The following is a 22,356-nucleotide window of genomic DNA, read 5'->3' on the forward strand; positions in this document are numbered from 1 at the left end:
TAAACATAAATGAACAGACGTTTGTTTTGCTGCATGTACTTCGTTAGGTTGGAAACATGCACGCAAATAAACCAAACAGGTTGAGACACACAGTGAACTCAAAGTAGTTGCGTCTTGCAATCTCAGTTTCCGATCAACTGCATATAAATACTAATGTAGTGCATCACAACAATAAGTGCACACAACATGAAAAGTTGAAGGAAACATGTTCGGAACATACAACCATGTTTCAGAAACAGAGCTGTAGAGCGACCTTCAGCATGTCACCAGATGAAAGGAAACGCAGATACCAACTAAAAACGCGATGAACTTGAAGTAATCATTTATTTACATAAAACGAGACATGAACTTTTTTAATAAACTAATAACACTTATCAAAACAAAACTGCATCATTCTAGACCTCACTAATGATTCCTTAAAGTAAAAGAAGGCGAAACGCGTCTGGGAGAAATAAAATACAGTGCAGTAGGAGAATGCGATTGTTATTTACAAAACAAATATTCCTGTGCTTGCGGCGGAGGATGGCCACGAAAAAAAATTCGTTACTAGAAACTGTTTTTACGGAGTAGAAGCGACTTCTGAGGATGCAGATAGAAACCTTCACCGTTCGGCCTATGTTACAGAAGCATTTATGGGGTAAGGAAGAAGTAAGATGCAGAGGAAAACGTGAGATGAGTTCGTTACTACAGAAGAAAATAACGAGGAGTAGGGTTCCCAAATGCAGAGCACAAACAAGAAATTTGAAAGAGTACTAAATCAAAGACCTAATGACAGAAACAGTAGTGAAAAGAACTATTACCATCTCATAAATTTTGCTTTATTTTCCGACAGGAAGCGCTTGAGGCTCATAGCAAAAGTGCTCGTAATTACTGAGGTCGAGTGGCAGAATACGTATTTCAAAATAAGTTATTCGGCGCGCCTGGCACTGCTACAAGCAGAGCGTTTAACGGATGCTCCGCGGGAGTTCTTAAAAGTGCGCGGGCCGGCGTTATTTATGTGGGTTCCCCGGGGCCACGTTAGCCCCGCGGCGGCGGTCCCAGCCCAAATTACTCGCAAGTGTAGCCGCCGTATTGCCGGCTTTCTTATGCAATCCGCAATTTGCTTTACTGCCTCGGAGGGGGTGTGCTCAGGGCGCCGCAGTAATTCACTACACTGTATCGCTGGCTTCAGTGAACACTTCTTGCAAAGTGGCATAAATAAGGAGGTCCGTCCATTCGTTTGTACGCTTTTGTAGCCTGCAGCGTGGAAGCTAACTAGTGCTACTTTACTGTAATTTTGGAGTTTCATTTATAGAACCAGTGTACAGTGCCACGTTTACTTATTTGTAGATTTTACGGCTGTAGACCTAAGGCAACTGCTAGCGCTTCTGTGGGCGTTGTTTAGCAGACCCAAATGCGTCTCACAAGGGAAAATCACCAACTCAACATCATGATTTAAGAAGGAAAAAGTACACTTGCAATACGTGAACGACAGCAATGGATCCACCCGAAATTTTTGATCATAATTCTGGTATCAAGCAGTTATAACCTTCTGAATGTACAACTTTTAAACTTTCGCGCGCCCGCATCTCGTGGTCGTGCGGTAGCGTTCTCGCTTCCCACGCCCGGGTTCCCGGGTTCGATTCCCGGCGGGGTCAGGGATTTTCTCTGCCTCGTGATGGCTGGGTGTTGTGTGCTGTCCTTAGGTTAGTTAGGTTTAAGTAGTTCTAAGTTCTAGGGGACTGATGACCATAGATGTTAAGTCCCATAGTGCTCAGAGCCATTTGAACTTTCGCGCCCACCGGTTGTTTGCCACCCCCTACACCCCGCTTCAGCCCCCTAATTCCCGAGTGCGAAGTATTGTACTGCGGAGGGACAACCACGGCCCCCTATTGGTAGGATGTTGAACGCCAGTGAAGAGAAGGAAAGGGACTGTACATATCTAACCAAAGTGAAACTTCCTGGCACATTAAAACTCTGTGCCGGACCGAAACTCAAACTCGGGAACTTTGCCTCTCGCGAGCAAGTGCTCCACCAACTGAGCTACCAAATCAAGATTCAGGACCCCATCTCACACTCTTACTTCAACAACACGTCGTCCGCTGCAGAATGAAAAATCTCATTCTACCAACTAAAATCTTTTGAAATCTAATTGGAGAACACACGTGTATGCGCAAAATGGTAAGTAATATGAATGCGTTGTATGTCAACCTTATGCCACAAATACGTTTAACATTATTTCAACAATATTCTCATACTGATATTCTGGAGCTATATATACTTCTGAAAATCAAAATGAATAAACCTAAGCAGCTGAAAATTATTACGAAATGAAGTTAATGCTTCTTTCTTCTTAAAATATGAACTGAAAAATAATATTCTAACAGACGTTACTGTCACGGTTTTTATTTTAGGCTACCAATTTTGACATCTCAACAGTGTCATCTTCTGGCTCTAGCCAGTAAAAATTACAAAACATCAGAGAAATACACAATAAGATGTCATACATAGTATTATAGAAACGAAACAAAGGATACATAATAATGTATAGAAATAAAAGGAAACCGGTATGAAGTAATACATTCATGGCACAATAAAGGAAATACTATGAGTATCTAACATAGTATGCACACACAGGGCAAAACACAGGTCACCTATCACAAATAACTCATAAGGAAAATAGTGTTATTGCAACGCAAAGAGTGATCCTACAAGTTCTTGTTAATCCTACACTTTCATTGTCCAAAAGTCCGCCCCAGTAGCTGAGTGGTCAGCGTGACGGATTGCCGTCCTCCGGGCCCGGGTTCGATTCCCGGCTGGGTCGGAGATTTTCTCCGCTCAGGGACTGGGTGTTGTGTTGTGTTCATCATCATTTCATCCCCATCCGGCGTGCAGGTCGCCCAATGTGGCGCCGAATGTAATAAGACCTGCGCCAAGGCGGCCGGACCTGCCCCGCGAGGGGCCTCCCGGCCAATGACGCCAAACGCTCATCATCATCATCATTGTCCAAAAATATGTAAGGATATAAGCGACTAGGACCCAATTTTTTTTGATGGCATAAAATGAAGAACAGCATCAGATCATCATCATCATCATCATCATCATTTAAGACTGATTATGCCTTTCAGCGTTCAGTCTGGAGCATAGCCCCCCTTATACAGTTCCTCCATGATCCCCTATTCAGTGCTAACTTTGGTGCCTCTTCTGATGTTAAACCTATTACTTTAAAATCATTCTTAACCGAATCCAGGTACCTTCTCCTCGGTCTGCCCCGACTCCTCCTACCCTCTACTGCTGAATCCATGAGTCTCTTGGGTAACCTTGCTTCTCCCATGCGTGTAACATGACCCCACCATCGAAGCCTGTTCGCCCTGGCTGCTACATCTATAGAGTTCATTCCCAGTTTTTCTTTGATTTCCTCATTGTGGACACCCTCCTGCCATTGTTCCCATCTACTAGTACCTGCAATCATCCTAGCTACTTTCATATTCGTAACCTCAACCTTGTTGATAAGGTAACCTGAATCCACCCAGCTTTCGCTCCCATACAACAAAGTTGGTCGAAAGATCGAACGGTGCACAGATAACTTAGTCTCGGTACTGACTTCCTTCTTGCAGACGAGAGTAGATCGTAGCTGAGCGCTCACTGCATTAGCTTTGCTACACCTCGCTTCCAGTTCTTTCACTATGTTGCCATCCTGTGAGAATATGCATCCTAAGTACTTGAAACCGTTCACCTGTTCTAACTTTGTTCCTCCTATTTGGCACTCAATCCGTTTATATTTCTTTCCCACTGACATTACTTTCGTTTTGAAGATGCTAATCTTCATACCATAGTCCTTACATTTCTGATCTAGCTCTGAAATATTACTTTGCAAACTTTCAATCGAATCTGCCATCACAACTAGGTCATCCACATATGCGAGACTGCTTATTTTGTGTTCACATATCTTAATCTCACCCAGCCAGTCTATTGTTTTCAACATATGATCCATAAATAATATGAACAACAGTGGAGACAGGTTGCAGCCTTGTCTTACCCCTGAAACTACTCTGAACCATGAACTCAATTTACCGTCAACTCTAACTGCTGCCTGACTATCCATGTAAAGACCTTTAATTGCTTGCAAAAGTTTGCCTCGTATTCCATAATCTTGTAGAACAGACAATAAGTTCCTCCTAGGAACCCGGTCATATGCCTTTTCTAGATCTATAAAGCATAGATACAATTCCCTGTTCCACTCATAACACTTCTCCATTATTTGCCGTAAGCTAAAGATCTGGTCCTGACAACCTCTAAGAGGCCTAAACCCACACTGATTTTCATCCAATTGGTCCTCAACTAATACTCGCACTTTCCTTTCAACAATGCCCGAGAAGATTTTACCCACAACGCTGATTAAAGAGATATCTCTGTAGTTGTTACAATCTTTTCTGTTTCCATGTTTAAAGATTGGTGTGATTACTGCTTTTGTCCAGTCTGATGGAACCTGTCCCGACTCCCAGGCCATTTCAATTATCCTGTGTAGCCATTTAAGACCTGACATTCCACTGTATTTGATGAGTTCCGACTTAATTTCATCCACCCCAGCCGCTTTATTGCACTGCAATCTATTGACCATTTTTTCCACTTCCTCAAATGTGATCCTATTTCCATCATCATTCCTATCCCATTCTACCTCGAAATCTGAAACATTACTGATCGCATTTTCACCTACATTGAGCAACTCTTCAAAATATTCCCTCCATCTGCCCAAGGCATCCACAGGATTCACCAGCAGTTTTCCTGACCTGTTCAAAATACTTGTCATTTCCTTCTTACCTCCCTTTCGAAGACTGCTAATTACACTCCAGAATGGTTTTCCAGCAGCTTGACCCATAGTCTCCAACCTGTTTCCGAAGTCTTCCCATGATTTCTTCTTGGATGCTGCAATTATCTGTTTGGCTTTGTTTCTTTCTTCAACATAACTTTCTCTGTCTACCTGGGTTCTGGTATGTAACCATTTTTGATACACCTTCTTTTTCCTTTTACAGGCTGCCTTGACTGTATCATTCCACCAAGCTGTTTGCTTCACCCTACTTTTACACACTACTGTTCCAAGACATTCTTTAGCCACTTCTAGTTCTGTGTCCCTGTACCTTGTCCATTCCTTTTCCAATGACTGTAATTGACTACATTCAACTAACTGGTACCTTTCTGAGATCGCTGTTATGTACTTGTGCTTGATTTCCTTATCCTGAAGTTTCTCCACTCTTATCCTCCTATATATGGACCTGACCTCCTGCACTTTCAGCCTCACAATCCCAATTTCACTGCAGATTAAATAATGATCAGTGTCATCAAAGAATCCCCTGAATACACGTGTGTCCCTCACAGCCTTCCTGAATTCCTGATCTGTTATTATATAGTCAATGACAGATCTGGTTCCCCTGCCTTCCCAGGTATACCGGTGAATGTTCTTATGTTTAAAAAAGGAGTTTGTGATTACTAAGCCCATACTGGCACAGAAATCCAAGAGTTGTTTCCCGTTCCTGTTGGCCTTCATATCCTCTCCAAATTTACCCATAACCTTTTCATACCCTTCTGTTCGATTTCCAATCCTGGCGTTAAAATGACCCATGAGCAGATCACTGTACTTGTCCTTTACTCTAACAACTACATCACTGAGTGCCTCATAAAAACTATCCATCTTATCTTGGTCTGTCCCTTCACAATGCGAATATACTGACACAATCCTAATTTTCTTGCTAGACACTGTCAAATCTATCCACATCAGTCGTTCGTTTACATACCTTATTGCAACTACGCTGGGTTCCATTTCTTTCCTGATGTAAAGCCCTACACCCCATTGTGCTATTCCTGCTTTGACTCCTGACAGGTAGACCTTGTATTCTCCCACTTCCTCTTCTTTCTCACCCCTTACCCGAATGTCACTAACAGCTAAAACGTCCAGCCCCATCTTACTTGCAGCCTCTGCCATCTCCACCGTATTCCCAGAGTAGCCCCCGTTGATATTAATAGCTCCCCATCTCATTACCATTTGTTTGCCAAGTCGTATCTTAGGAGTCCCTGGTTTGTCAGTTAGAGGTGGGACTCCGTCACCTCCAAAGGTCCGAGGCATTTTGCTCTGATTGCTGCCAGCATCATATTTAAAGTACCAGGGAAGCAGATTGCTAGCCTTACTTGCCCCGAGTCCTATTGGGTTTTACCCCTAACGGCTGAGGGACTAACCGGTGGATTTGGTAGTCTTTGCCGTATGAGCACAAAGGTGACCACGACTCAGAATATGTCCGAGATGCCCAGCCTTATTCCAAAGTAACTGGTATCCCGACTGTCGGGACCACTTACTTGGCCACTCATACGTTGCCCGTGGTTCATGAACTAGGACATGACTACATGAACCCACACCATGAACCAGCATCAGATAACTAACGTAAAATTACAAGAAACGATATAAGTGTAAAAACGACGTAAAATTATAAACCGTCCTTCTGAGAAAATACCCATGATAATTACCCGAAGAACGTCGTGAGGCGCTGGTGTCCGTACTATGTAATATGAATAATTCAATAAAACAGGCATTAGTGTTTTTAACCATCACATTAGGGTCACAGCAAGGAAGTACAAGAAATGTGACACGATTAGGAATGAAAGCGAAGGAGGTCGGGAATCGTGCATGTAGATATCCTATGACTGCTAGGTGAATCTACAGATAAGATAAACTCATGAGGACAATGCTATACAATACCTTAAAGGTAACAGTTACAAAGTGGGGGAGCGTGTAGTGCCCTCAATACGTTGCAAGTGTCAGTCATAGTCAGAACAGTATTCTGTGTAGTTGTGAGTGCATTACCTCGTAGCTAAGTGAATTCGAGACTGGGTTAATTGTAGGTGCTTGTATGGTGGGTACTTGCAGCCAAACTATTTGGTGTTTCAAAAATTACCGCAGCGAAAATTAATGCCGCATACATGGAAAGCAGAAAAACAATGGGGATGAAAGTGTATTGAGTGATCATGGTAGAGCCGGCCGCGGTGGTCGAGCGGTTCTAGGCACTTCAGTCCGGAACCGCGCGACTGCTACGGTCGCAGGTTCGAATCCTGCCTCGAGCATGGATGTGTGTGATGTCCTTAGGCTAGTTAGGTTTAAGTAGTTCTAAGTTCTACGGGACTGATGACCTCAGATGTTAAGTCCCATAGTGCTCAGAGCCATTTGAACATGGTAGACGGCCATTCAAGAGGATTCTGACGAAAAATAAGAGTACGGCAGCAGCAAAAGTCACTGCAGAACTCAATGTCACACTCGCAAACCCTTCTAGAATCAGAAAAACACGAAATGAGCTCCATAGCTGGGAATATCGGAGCGACATGAATTCCATAACCATTAATCGACGGTGCAAATGCTAGCAACAGGAAAACGTGGTGACGAATTCATAAAACCTCAACTATGGAGCAACGGAAGATGTCATTTGGTCTTATGATCTTGAACCACACTGTTTTCAACTCCTGGCCGAATTTATGTTCCAAGAGTGACGCATGACGGGAATTCGATGACTGTTTTGGCAGCCATATCGTGGTATTTCATGGGCCCCGTGGTTACTCTGCAAAGTCGCATTACTTCAAGGATTATGTGGCCATTTTGGCCATTAGGTCGACCCATGGGTACAATGTTTGGTCCCCAACGGTGAAACTGTGTTCCAAGACGACATAAAAAAAATGGTTCAAATGGCTCTGAGCACTATGGGACTTAACTTCTGAGGTCATCAGTCCCCTAGAACTTATAACTACTTAACCCTAACTAACCTACGGACATCACAAACATCCATGCCCGAGGCAGGATTCGAACCTGCGACCGTAGCGGTCGCGTGGTTCCATACTGTAGCGCCTAGAACCGCTCGGCCACCCCGGCCGGTCAAGACGACATAAAGCTCGCATCATCCATGACTGTTTCTGTAATTACAATGATGAACTGTGGCATTTCTCGAGGCCGACACATTCATTAGATGTCAATATTATTGAGCCTTTGCTATCTACTTTTGAGAGAAGGGTGCCTAATCGCTATCCACTTCCATATTCATTACCTGAACGCCATTATTTTGCAGGAATAATGGCGTAAGATTCCCCTAAAAATCGTACAGAAGCTGTATTAACCCGTTACGAGACGACTGGAAGCTGTTTTCAATGGCAAAGTGTTTCCCACAATGTATTACGCATTATATTGGGTTTTTGGTATTAACGTATTTTTGTCCTCCTCCTGTATTCAAACCTTGTATATTATCTTCTGCACCAAGCGTTCTCATTATCAGCTGCACATTTTGGAGCCAGGAAGTTATGGGTGTCCTCCTTTTTCGAATTTCCCATCCTCGTTACATGTCCATAGCACGTCAGTTTCCTCGTATGCAACCCATCACACAACGTGGCATCGAGATGGGGTCCACGCTTCGTTGGGCTCACTCCATCTTGATTGCTGTATCACTGATTTCTGGAGTTAAAATGCTCAAACTATGCACCGGAAGAGAGTGTTTATGCGAAAGCATTGAGAGCCAATATGACTGACTTTACGACGTTTTCCAGCCAGAGACGGCTACATGGCTGTAGGGAAGCTTCCAGAGGCGGTGGCGGACATACACTGCCGCTAATTTGTGGGGTTAAAACGCAAATTTCGTGCGATGACACCCTGTCCTTGCAAGAATGGGACCGTCCATTTTACCCAAGCGCGGGAAGACGCGAAGGAGTGTGAGGCATTTTTGAGATTTTACAAGCTCTCTTATGAGAGTTGGAGAAAAAAAGTGAGGGAAGGTGCAGGAATCCACTTTATTAAGCTCCCGAGCTGATACATGGCCAGCCGTGAGTGGTCGCTAGGGCGAGTGGAAGGATCGGGCAATGCGAAATTGTAACATCATTCATAACAATAATACCCTTTATTAGACTTCCCAGTACTGCGGTAAACTAACAACGAAGTTAACAATCATAACAGCAGAATACAATTAGCCTGCTCCCCAGTGAAACATCGGGAGACAGAGCACAAACCCAGCATCGCCCGTTAGTCTGGACGCCGCATCACACACTGGTCGCGTAACACGGGAACCGGGCATTTAAGAACACATATGCAAAGATATCTTAAAGCATATGTAAAAAATGCGACTTCGTGGGCTAACGTCTACTCTTAAATAACCAAACAATTTAGAAAGGTAAATCAGTTGCCTGCAGATCATACGGTAGTTTATTTAAAAGCTGCTACGGTCGCAGGTTCGAATCCTGCCTCGGGTATGATGTGTGTGATGTCCTTAGGTAACTTAGGTTTACGTACTTTAGGGGACTGATAACCTCAGATGTTAAGTCCCATAGTGCTTAGAGCCATTTGAACCATTTTTAGCTCCTTTAAATACCTAGTATCAAAGATGTGACAGAATAAAATCGAAACCCTTTCCTTGAAATAACGCTATACAAAAGAATACAAATAATGGGGACGGTGATGTTGCCCCCGTTAATCCCCCCCTTAACCTCCCCCCCCCATCCCTACTCGCACGCGCGCGCACACACACACACACACACACACACACACACACACACACACACACAGTGGTAATATTCGAGACATTTCCAAATATACGATAGTTTCACAATGCAGAGACAATTTTCTCACCGATAAGCAAGACGTAATTAGCAGGACGAATTATTAATGCCGCATAAACTAGCCTTAACGCAGAAGTAAAACAACATGAGATAGAGCATTTAATGTTTAGCACATGATAACAGCACAATTTAAATAACTCCCAAATGCTTATCATTAAATACAGAGAACAAGAATAAAACTCATGAGTAAATGCGCACCACGATAGACTAAGCCCTGAACGTTTCAGATTAACAGTGATTTAGCCAAACAGCACTTACAGTCACAGCTGAAACGTGGATGACACAACGATACCCTATTCTGAATGTTAATATGTATCAGTCACATAATAAGCCCCCCCCCCCCAACTAGATCTGAAGCTGTAGTCATTTCCTTCCAGTGTGCACAATGCAACCAGCAATTACAATTTTAAATCAGTTCAAAAACACCCGGTATAGTCTTTTGGCAGGAGACTTGCCGGTTGTAGCAGACTCGCGTAGATGTGGCCGTAGTCTCGCGGCCGATGGGTCCCTGCGCACACTATCTCCTGTCCACTCGTCGGCTGACGGACGTTGTCGATCTGGCCCATTCTGGGTGTCGGTATGAGCAGCAGTCCATCTCCAACACCAACTCGGGCTGTGCGTCCTTTCGTCCAGACAGAAAACGCCTCGGCTGCTAGAGGCGGACTGTCATCTTTAAGCGAGTATGTCTTACTCCAGATTCACTTCTTGCTCGGTCTTGTCCACACCAGAGACCTCGGCGCACGCCAAGCGCGCGCCCCCGCGGCATGGAACTCGGGAACGTGCCACGACATGGCGCCACCTCGCGAGGTGGCTCCCTAAGCACTTATGGAAAACGATCTACCGTAGTCAAAATAGCAGTTCCTCCTCAATGAACAGTCACTATAGTAGGGGCGATTACTGATGTTTCGGAAGAAGGAAGTTGTGAATTAATGTTAAAGGCTGTACATACATGAGGAATGAGCTAAAAGGTGCTGTCGTCGTTAACCTGAATAATGACATGATTAGTATACCTTTTTATGATTCTCCTCTTATCCATTTTTGTAATTTAGTTTTCTCTGTTGATTTTCTCTCCAATTTTATTTTTCTTTACTCTCTTGTCTCCATGAATAGGTTGGATATGAATAAAAAAATTGATAATGTAAAATATTTTCAAGTCCTGTCATGATCGCCATTATATTCACTCTTTCCTTCAAATAAAAGATTGCTGGTTAATTATTTAATAACTAGCAAGAAGAGAAAGGGGAATTATCTCAGTGCTTGAGATGGGAAATAGTCGTCGTAATTAGTGGTCGCTGATTCGCTGCACGGTGATGCGTAACTGTGAATCGGTATTTCAGTGCCTGCCCTGCTTGGGCTTCTAAATGTAGTGATTCTTTACATAATGTTGGACTTGGTATGCTAAATTTAGAATGAATGAAGGTTCTATTCAAATGGTTCAAATGGCTCTGAGCACTATGGGACTTACATCTGAGGTCATCAGTCCCCTAGACCTAGAACTACTTAAACCTAACTAGCCTAAGGACATCACACACATCCATGCCCGAGGCAGGATTCGAACCTGCGAACGTAGCAGTCGCGCGGTTCCGGACTGAAGCACCTAGAACCACTCGGCCACAGCGGCTGGCGAAGGTTCTATTATTGACCATAGGATATGCATTTAAGACTGCTATAATGATCGTCAATCGATGGCATCACTGTTTTAACACCATCCAGCAAGTCCGCCCGCTTAGCTGAGTGGCTCCGGCACGGTAGTCCGGCGTGTTCGGTCGGTTAGCTGAGTTCATGGCTCAACTATAAAGTTAAACAAGCGTCAATGGATGTTCGCCCCGAACAAATTGAACCACCTATAACGAACAAAGTAATATCAACAAGAAAAAGTGGTAACATGCTTACCTCCCATGCAGTATGGCGTCATCTGAAAAAAAACCGGCACTCGGCAGTCGAACTTCCCCCGATGGGGCCTCCCGGCCATCAGTGCCACACGATCTTTTCATTTCTTCCACCGTCCAGCTTAAACCGTCACTCACCATAACAAAAGCTTTAAAAATACTTAAAAGTCAACTTTTGGACAGGCAATTGTGATAATATTGAATGAAAACACCAATTCTCTTAAGATTGTGTTACTGATCCAAGAAACATAAAACTAAAATGTTACCATTTTATTAGCGTTGTCCTGCCAGAATGCATGCGAATAATAAAAAGTTAGTTTCAGGAGCTAAGCTTTCTTTGTCACTTTATCCCGAGTTTACACATACTGCAAGCGTTCATAATACTATCTGTGCATTCATGAGGATATTAGGATGAAGAAAAAATGCTGCATTTGGCGGTCGGCATGTGATTCCTCATCCCAGTTCGAGACAAAAATGCAGCAATTAAAACCCAGTCCCATTAAAGAATCAAACTGCATCCAATTCACGCCCTCACAATGCGGTATATTGCATAATTATTTGTGTCACTGTCATCCTTACCTAAATATTAAGAAATAACATAACTTCTTATAGATATAAATGACTACTTTGTTTCGTCCATGACACAAATAAAGCCAAAAGAAAATAATAGTGGACCCAGTAACATCGTCGGTAACCAATGAGGTACAAAATACACAGTTAGGTGGGCTGCACTAGATTTCACATTACGCTACGCACAGTAACTCCATTCCGTATATTTGACGTCCAGACTTATCTTTACAGGGCTGGTACATGCACATATGAGCAATGTTCACTTTAGAGAAGATGTTCAAAGCGACCACCTTGCATTTGCAAACACTTGAAGTATTATAAACTTGCTCCTTTAAGTGTCCCCGCAAATAGAAATCTAGTGGAGCGTGATCGAGGAACGTGGAGGCGAGAACATCGGACATTTGTGTACAATCCAATTCCCTGGAAACGATTCATTTAAATACTTACGCACTTTCGTTCCAAAATGCGACGGTGCACCATCATGCTGAAATCATATCTGTCGCCGAACACCAAATGGAACGCTTTCTAATACGTCAGGCGAAGTATTACAAAGAAACGTACCATATAGGAGCTCATTCTTGCCTGGCAGTAGGTAACGGCCAAGAAGGACTACTCCCACGATTCCAGACCACAGGTTTATGTCAAAGCATGCCTGAAAGCCACGTTCATGGGTGACATGTGGGTTGTGTTCCGACCAATAAAGGCTGTTGTGGAGGTTGAAAATAAGCAAGATTCACCAGTTAATATCACGTTAATCATAAAATGTTCGTTATCTTCCACTAGGTGCAAAGGCTATTCACAAACCTATACTCGTCGAATGCGATCCTCTGGCAGCTGCTGTAGAGTTAACATGCAGTGATATGAATGCAGTTCCTCATCCTGCAACACTTCAACAACCAGTCCATGACATATCTGGTATTGCTTTGCAATATCACGAGTACTTCGCCGAGCTGACCGTTGAACGATTTCAAGAATCGCATCCTGTGTTAGTGGAGGAAGTCTAGTCCTTGAACGACTTTTATCCATTACTTATGGATGAAGATCACCTGTTTCCCGAAGGCGTTGCTCCAGGCAGTGAAAAACAGTCCCATCGCCATGGCATCTTTGAGAGTATCAAGCAGCATACACACGAGCAGCAACGGCAGCATATCGATGCATTCATCATTTATGTACTACTGGCCTATATGAACTTGACAGGACCAGTTATAGTTGCATACTAAACGATTTGTAGACACATGCATGGAGTTTCATGGATCCCACTGCGATGTGATAGACTATCTTCATGGGACAAAATGGTGTGATGCTTGTAAACTACGAGTACGAGGGAACAGACGTATAAAAAATAAGAAAAAAAGGAACGTGACGAGAGTTCGAACTATAACTCCATGGGGGATGTCGGTTTGATGTCTGTTCAGTAAGCTGAAATGGCTGCTGTGGGATGATAAGCATTCCTCTGTAGATTGTGATGGGCTACACGATTTTGACAGTGTGTGCCAGCTCCTTGTTTTCATACATGTGTTTTCAAAATGCATCCTGTCTGGTTCTGCTAGACAAACATTTATCTTGAACGTAGATGAGAAATCGTATGCCGATCTCCAATTCCGGCCGGTTTTTTTCATAGTTCTATTATAAACTGTAGATAACATCGCTAACCTCAACAGTGTACAACAGTGGGCGCAGAAAACAAAGAGTTAGTTGGTGTTTGACTGTGGTGAGCCTCGGGCGGCCACGTAGCAAGATGGTTCTCTTGTTTGTATTGGCGTGTAGTATCGGAAAGTAACGTGTAATGTGAAATGTTTAGGCAGTAGAAATTTATTTAGTATTAATGTAACTTATTCAATTCAATGGGTTGAAATTATTTCGTAGTTGGAGAAACCTTATTCATCATAGATTGTATTTATTGGTCAAGAAAGCTCAGCATGACAACTAATAAGAATATTGCCACTTAATCTGAAATGCAACGAAGGATAACAGTACCAAATATACAAGCATCAAAAAAAGTTTTGCATCACCCCAGTTCCCAGAACTGGGGAAGATAGACGTTGGCTGTAGATATTGTATCACAGACACAGTCCCTTTGACTGTTCAGAGATGTCACTAAACCCGCCCAAAGACCTAAACAACCATGCATGGGCAGCGCCTATTAGACGGATGGGGTCCGACAGCCGATCAGTTCCAGTCGTTCCACCAGGAGAGAGATACACGGCTCATGTTGTCCGTAGTTCAACCATGCCTAGACGGTCAATAGCGTGGTTTGATCGCGTCAGCATTGTTACTATGTACCAGGAAGGGCTCTCAACAAGGAAAGTGTCCAGAAGTCTCGGAGTGAACCAAAGCGATGTTGTTCGGACATGGAGGGGTTACAGAGAGACGAACTGTCGATGACATACCTCGCTCAGGCCGCTGCAGTAGATGACCGCTACTTACGGATTATGGCTCGGAGTAACCCTGACAGTAACGCCACCATTTTGAAAATGCTTTCCGTGCAGCCACAGGACGTCGTCTTACGACTCAAACTGTGCGCAATGATGCGCAACTTCACTCCCGACGTCCATGGCGAGGTCCATCTTTGCTACCACGACACCATGCAGCGCGGTACAGATGGGCCCAAGAACATGCGGAATGGACCGCTCAGGATTGGCATATGGCAGGATTCGCATATGCCTTCAACCAGACGATCGACGGGGACGTGTTTCGAGACAACCCGGTCAGGTTGAACGCCTTAGACACACTGTCCAGCGAGTGCAGCCTAGGTGGAGGTTCCTTGCTGTTTAGGGGTGGCAATATGTGGGGCCGACGTACGCCGCTGGTGCAACGAATTGGGAGTAACTTGGGCATCCAAGAACAACGATATGGATTTAACAGTTTTCTGTTCCCATCACTGGGCTGCTTGATTTCGGTGAGTATCCATGACATGTGGGCCTGTCACTATCAAAGCATGGACAATTTACGTTATTGCATCGGTTTCGCTTTATATACCGCCGACAGCCGCGTAGCGGCTAGCGCCAGAATAACGACAGTTGGATGGAAACAAACTCATCGAAATTAGCCACACTGATGGGCTAGCAGTCCGATGGTTTGACGACTCGCCACAATCAACCCCGTAGGTTGCACCAAACTAAGATTACCATACATGTGCCTTATTTGCCAGAAATGTGAATGTCTAGTCATTTTATTTGTACTGTATAATCACATTTACAACACCCAAGTAACATTTGAACATTAGCATCAACCGTTAGAACACGAAGGTTTACATCTACATCATAAATGAAATGTGGAATTAAATGCTTCGGCACTTAATTGCAGAAACAGGCAGACTTCTTTGTCTATTACAGTACCAGTAACCACGAATGGGAAATAATGCTTTCAGTAAATGTTAGGTATTTTTTGGTGTAGAATCCGAATATGCATTGAAATTGGGAAGGGAGGAAGTTCTGCTCATGCAGAGGGGTGGTTAGGAGATGGCCAGTTGTACCAAAAACAAATGTCCCCTTAACTAACATTAACTTTTCACCTAGAACATTTTTTTCGTACTAGGTGTTGTTTTCGAGCTATTCAGTTGTCTCAAGCTAAAATAAACACCGTGTACACCAGTAGCCATTAAAATTGCTACATCACGAAGATGACGTGTTACAGACGCGAAATTTAACCGACAGGAAGAAGATGCTGTGATATGCAAATGATTAGCTTTTCAGAGCATTCACACAAGGTTGGCGCCAGTGGCGACACCTACAACGTGCTGACATGAGGAAAGATTCCAACCGATTTCTCATACACAAACAGCAGCTGACCTGCGTTGCCTGGTGAAACATTGTTGTGATGCCTCGTGTAAGGAGAAATGCGTACCATCACGTTTCCGAATTCGATAAAGGTCGGATTGTAGCCTATCGCGATTGCGGTTTATCGTATGGGTTCAGGAGGATAATGCGGTTTATCGTATGGGTTCAGGAGGCTAATATGGAACGCCGTGCTGGATCCCAACGGCCTCGTATCACTAGCAGTCGAGATGACAGGCATCTTATCAGCATGGCTGTAACGGATCGCGCAGCCACGTCTCGATCCGTGAGTCAACAGATGGGGACGTTTGCAAGACAACAACCATTTGCACGAACAGTTCGACGTCGTTTGCAGCAGCATGGACTATCAGCTCGGAGACCTTGGCTACGGTTACCCTTGACGCTGCATCACAGACAGGAACGCGTGCGATGGTGTACTCAACGACGAACCTGGGTGCACGAATGGCAAAACGTCATTCTTTCGGATGAATCCAGATTCAGTTTACAGCATCATGATGGTCGCATCCGTGTCTGGCGACATCGCGGTGAACGCACATTGGACGCATGTATTCGTCATTGCCACACTGGCGTATCACCTGGCGTGATGGTATGGGGTGCCATTGGTTACACGTCTCGGTCACATCTTGTTCGCATTGACGGCACTTTGAACAGTGGACGTTACATTTCAGATGTGTTACGACCCGTGGCTCTACCCTTCATTCGATCCCCGCGAAACCCTACATTTCAGCAGGATAATGGACGACCGCATGTCGCACGTCCTGTACGGGCCTTTCTGGATACAGAAAATGTTCGACTGCTGCCCTGGCCAGCACATTCTCCAGATCTCTCACCAATTGAAAACGTCTTGTAAATAGTGGCCGAGCAACTGTCTCGTCGCAATACGCCAGTCACTACTCTTGATGAACTTTGGCATCGTGTTGAAGCTGAATGGGCAGCTGTACGTCTACACGCCATCCAAGCTCTGTTTAACTCAATGTCTAGGCGTATCAAGGCCGTTATTACGGCCAGAGGTGGTTGTTCTGGGTACTGATTTCTCAGGATCTGTGCACCCAAATTGCGTGAAAATGTAATCACATGTCAGTTCTAGTATAATATATTTGTCCAATGAATACCCGTTTATTATGTGCATTTCTTCTTGGTGTAGCAGTTTTAGTGGCCAGTAGTGTATCTTCCTGCTTCTCTTTACATTTTTTTGAAACTCGTGGTCAGTGATGTTCTTCTGATCACGGACTCCATGCTGCTTAGTCGAAAAATTCGTGTGTGTTTGTAACCAGGAAACTTGAGGCGTACCCCTCACAAGTCAGTGCTGTGACCAACAGCTTAAGGTATTTTTCGGATGAGATATTTATACCCTGTCCCTGACCCTATCACCTGCCCGAATCACTTGAGTCTCTCAGTGTATAGATGTTGAAAACACGAACACGAAATTTACGAGCGAAAATCTCCCTTTCTCTGTAATGACTGTCACTACGGCTTCTGGCGATGGGGTCTAACAATACACCCTGTAAGGGGTTCACCGTACTGCTGGTGCAAATGTAATTTCGATGTGTTGCTCAGGCGCTGCCTGCGACAGAAAATATCTTTGCTACAATAGAGTCGCAGGTCAGAGCAGTTTTGGCAGCAGTTGCAGTCGCTCGCTGCTACAGAGCAGTTGTAGTCTGTCGCTGGTACAGCGCAGTTCATAGCCATGTATTTTAAGGCAAATTTTATTATTTTTATTAGCATGCGCGTAGTTACGTCACTTGTCTGAGATGTTAATATGAATTTGTTTCAATCTTTTTGTGATTCGTCGGCACCAGTCGATCCAGATTTATAATATTAATGATGGTGTCGCCGGATAACGCTTTCTACATATCTGCTCGTTAATTGCACATCTTAGTGCAATGCTGGCCTATCTACTAATACGGGACAACATTTGTCTGAGATCTGAATTATTAGAAAAACTGACTTTTCTTATTGACACAGCTGCACAGCTGGTCGTCTGATTACTAAACAACACATGACTATGATCTGCAAAAATTTCTGAAATATTTAAATTTAAGTAAATGACTGGATCGGGACTGGTAATGACTTAAACAGAATTATTCCTTCCTTTTTTGTAGACTGGTAAAAATTATGTTCTGAAAATCTTTTACATTATTGATAAACATCTGCAATGCATTATATGAAAAATTGAATATTACAAATCTGGGTCAACTGGTGCTGACGAATCACAAAAAGATTGAAACAAATTCATGTTAGCATCTCAGATAAGTGACTTAACTACGCGCATGCCAATAAAAATAATAAAATTAACCTTACAATACATGGCTATGTACTGCGCTGTACTAGCGACAGACTACAACTGCACTGTAGCAGCGAGTGACTGCAACTACTGCCGAGACTGCTTTGATTTGTGACTCTATCGCACGCAGAGCGTGAGCAATACATCGAGATTACATTTGCTCCAGCAGAGTGGTGAACCCCTTAGAACCCTATTGCCGTGTTTGATGCACTCAAATTATTTCGCATTCGGAATGTGTTCTAAACTCACTGTCTATTATCCTATTACATATGCCTCTACTACCAGCGTACAACCTATCGTTGCGCCATACACTGCAAACGGTATATTAAAACTTGGTTGCTATTATCTTCTGGCATCACCCAGGGCTGCAGTTAACTACAACTAAATTAACATTTTGTTTCTACGATCTGCCATGGCAATGTTACTTTCTTTCATTAAAAGGTGAGACCAGCGTTATTCACCAGATCTGCAAGCCACCACTAGGAATCGAGGATGGGTTCTAAGCCGCGCGGAGTGGCCGCGCGGTTTGAGGCGCCATGTCACAAATTGCGTGGCCCCTCTCGCCGGAGGTTCGAGTCTTCCCCCGGGTATGGATGTGTATCTTGTTCTTAGTATAAGTTAGTTTAAGTTAGATTTAATAGTGCGTAAGTCTAGGAACTGATGACATCGGCAGTTTGGTCCCTTAGGTATTCACACACATTTGAACATGTTTTTGATGGCTTCTAAAGCCAGGAGACAGATATCATCCGTGCCGTCAAAAGCCACGATCGCCGGCCGCGGTGGTCAAGCGGTTCTAGGCGCTCAGTCCGGAACCGCGCGACTGCTACGGTTGCAGGTTCGAATCCTGCCTCGGGCATGGATGTGTGTGATGTCCTTAGGTTAGTTAGGTTTAAGTAGTTCTAAGTTCTAGGGGACTGATGACCACAGATGTTAAGTCCCATAGTGCTCAGAGCCATTTTTGAACCATTTTTTGAAAAGCCACGATCTCCCGCCAGCTGCCCCCAGTGCACTCAACAGACACCCGCAGAGCTTCCTCCAGATGTCGGACGAGGTCACCCAGGAAGCATACCGAAAGTACATTGGCCTTCCTTGGCTGCCTGCCTTCACTTTCCCCGTGGGATTCCAGTGACCAACAATTTAAAAAAAATGTTCAAATGTGTGTGATACCGTATGGAACTTAACTGCTAAGGTCATCAGTCCCTAAGCTTACACACTACTTAACCTAAATTATCCTAATGACAAACACACACACCCATGCCCGAGGGAGGACTCGAACCTCCGCCGGGATCAGCCGCACAGTCCATGACTGCAGCACCTTAGACCGCTCGGCTAATCCCACGCGGCACCAGCAATTCATCCTCTGCATCTCTCCAGGCCTTTCAGGGAGACTGGCTCTGTTCCAACTGGCGAGGCATCCCAAGTTGGCTCGGATATGCTCTCAACAAAGGATAAACCTCAAGGAGTAACGGGACAGCCATGTGATCAAGCTATACCCAAATATTCGTGACCTCTGTACTAGTCGCCAGTCTACCTCAGATGAGGTACAACCTGCCAAGTCGAGCGTGTCAGAAGGTGCTAAGACATAGGGGATACCAGACGGCGCTAGAGACAGAAGTGTTGCCACAGCTTCGTCGCTGGTGCCTCGGTTCCTGCATCAAGAGACTATAATGCTATTTCCAACTGTTTCTGGACAGTTGCCTGTTCCCTCTCTTTCCGTACACAGCAGGTGTAGCCTCTCATTCACCTACATTTATGTTCAGTTCTACTAGAGATAATATATCACTAATCCGAGCAGTTGTATCTAAGTACTGTTGCTACATTTTTATCTACGGATATGGTCAGCTTTGACGTGAAGTCACTATTTACGAACGTGCCAGTAGACGAAACAATCCGCGCCCTTCAGGAGCACGTCGTGCCAGACATACGCGACTGGTTCAGTTGCGCCTGACTTCAACGTACTTCAAATGGTAAGGAAAATACTACAAGCAGGCAGACGGCGCAACAGTGGGGTCTCCCCTATCTTCGCTGTCAGCCACCATATTCATGGAAGCCTTTGAAGCAACGGCTCTTGGTTCAGCTCCTTTACGCCCATGTTGCTGGTTCAGATACGTGGACAACATATCTCCTCATGGTGAAACGAAGCTCCACATTTGAACAACATGCACGGGAAGATACAGTTCACGTTCGAAGTAGAGAAGAATGGTGAAATTCCATTTCCAGACGTCGAAGTGTGCAGGACAACGGAGGGCACACTGGGTCACAGAGTGTATTGCAAGCCTACGCATACAGGCAGGTATCTGCACGGTCAATCCTACCACCACCCAGCGCAGGATCAGGGACGTGCTAGGCTCCGCTAAGGACAAGGTGGACGCATTACACACTGCAGGCATGTACAGGGTTATTACAAATGATTGAAGCGATTTCACAGCTCTACAATAACTTTATTATTTGAGATATTTTCACAATGCTTTGCACACACATACAAAAACTCAAAAAGTTTTTTTAGGCATTCACAAATGTTCGATATGTGCCCCTTTAGTGATTCGGCAGACATCAGGCCGATAATCAAGTTCCTCCCACACTCGGCGCAGCACGTCCCCATCAATGAGTTCGAAAGCATCGTTGATGCGAGCTCGCAGTTCTGGCACGTTTCTTGGTAGAGGAGGTTTAAACACTGAATCTTTGACATAAACCCACAGAAAGAAATCGCATGGGGTTAAGTCGGGAGAGCGTGGAGGCCATGACATGAATTGCTGATCATGATCTCCACCACGACTGATCATTCGGTTTTCCAATCTCCTGTTTAAGAAATGCCGAACATCATGATGGAAGTGCGGTGGAGCACCAGCCTGTTGAAAGATGAAGTCGGCGCTGTCGGTCTCCAGTTGTAGCATGAGCCAATTTTCAAGCATGTCCAGATACACGTATCCTGTAACGTTTTTTCGCAGAAGAAAAAGGGGCCGTAAACTTTAAACCGTGAGATTGCACAAAACACGTTAACTTCTGGTGAATTGCGAATTTGCTGCACGAATGCGTGAGGATTCTCTACCGCCCAGATTCGCACATTGTGTCTGTTCACTTCACCATTAAGAAAAAATGTTGCTTCATCACTGAAAACAAGTTTCGCACTGAACGCATCCTCTTCCATGAGCTGTTGCAACCGCGCCGAAAATTCAAAGCGTTTGACTTCGTCATCGGGTGTCAGGGCTTGTAGCAATTGTAAATGATAACGCTTCTGCTTTAGCCTTTTCCCTAAGATTTTCCAAACCGTCGGCTGTGGTACGTTTAGCTCCCTGCTTGCTTTATTCGTCGACTTCCGCGGGCTACGCGTGAAACTTGCCCGCACGCGTTCAACCGTTTCTTCGCTGGCCCGTTGATTTCCCCTTACAGAGGCATCCAGAAGCTTTAAACTGCGCATACCATCGCCGAATGGAGTTAGCAGTTGGTGGATCTTTGTTGAACTTCGTCCTGAAGTGTCGTTGCACTGTTATGACTGACTGATGTGAGTGCATTTCAAGCACGACATACGCTTTCTCGGCTCCTGTCGCCATTTTGTCTCACTGCGCTCTCGAGCACTCTGGCGGCAGAAACCTGAAGTGCGGCTTCAGCCGAACAAAACTTTATGAGTTTTTCTACGTATCTGTAGTGTGTCGTGACCATACGTCAATGAATGGAGTTACAGTGAATTTATGAAATCGCTTCAATCATTTGTAATAGCCCTGTACAAGGTGGAAGGCGAATGTGGAGAGGCGTAAGTCGGCGAGACTGGCAGGCCAATAGCAACGCACATTCGGGAATAAGAGCACTATGTTAGTCTAGAGCAACACAAGAAATCTACAGTGGCAGAACATCAGCAAGATTGCGGAGAAGAATTAAAATTCAGCGAAGCCTATGTGTTGGCCAAGTAGCCGGTTATGACGAACCGCAAAATCAGAGAGGCCATCGAAATACTTAAACACCCTAAGAACGTAAATAGAGAGGATGTACTCAGGCTTGCCCCATCTAGGCTGCCAGCAGAGCCCAACAAATCGCACTGTCAACACGAGGCGCGAGCACTGCCGGCGAGTAACTGCCGCCGCGCGGCCGAAATCCAGCACTTGTTAAACTGGAGCCAACTTCTCATTCGCCGGTGACCACCGATCATGGCACATAATACAAGAGCCAATAGACAACAGATGTTACGTTGAAACTTCCTGGCAGATTA

Source organism: Schistocerca cancellata, chromosome 2 (genome assembly GCF_023864275.1).
Source record: "Schistocerca cancellata isolate TAMUIC-IGC-003103 chromosome 2, iqSchCanc2.1, whole genome shotgun sequence".
Taxonomy (NCBI): Eukaryota; Metazoa; Arthropoda; class Insecta; order Orthoptera; family Acrididae; genus Schistocerca; species Schistocerca cancellata.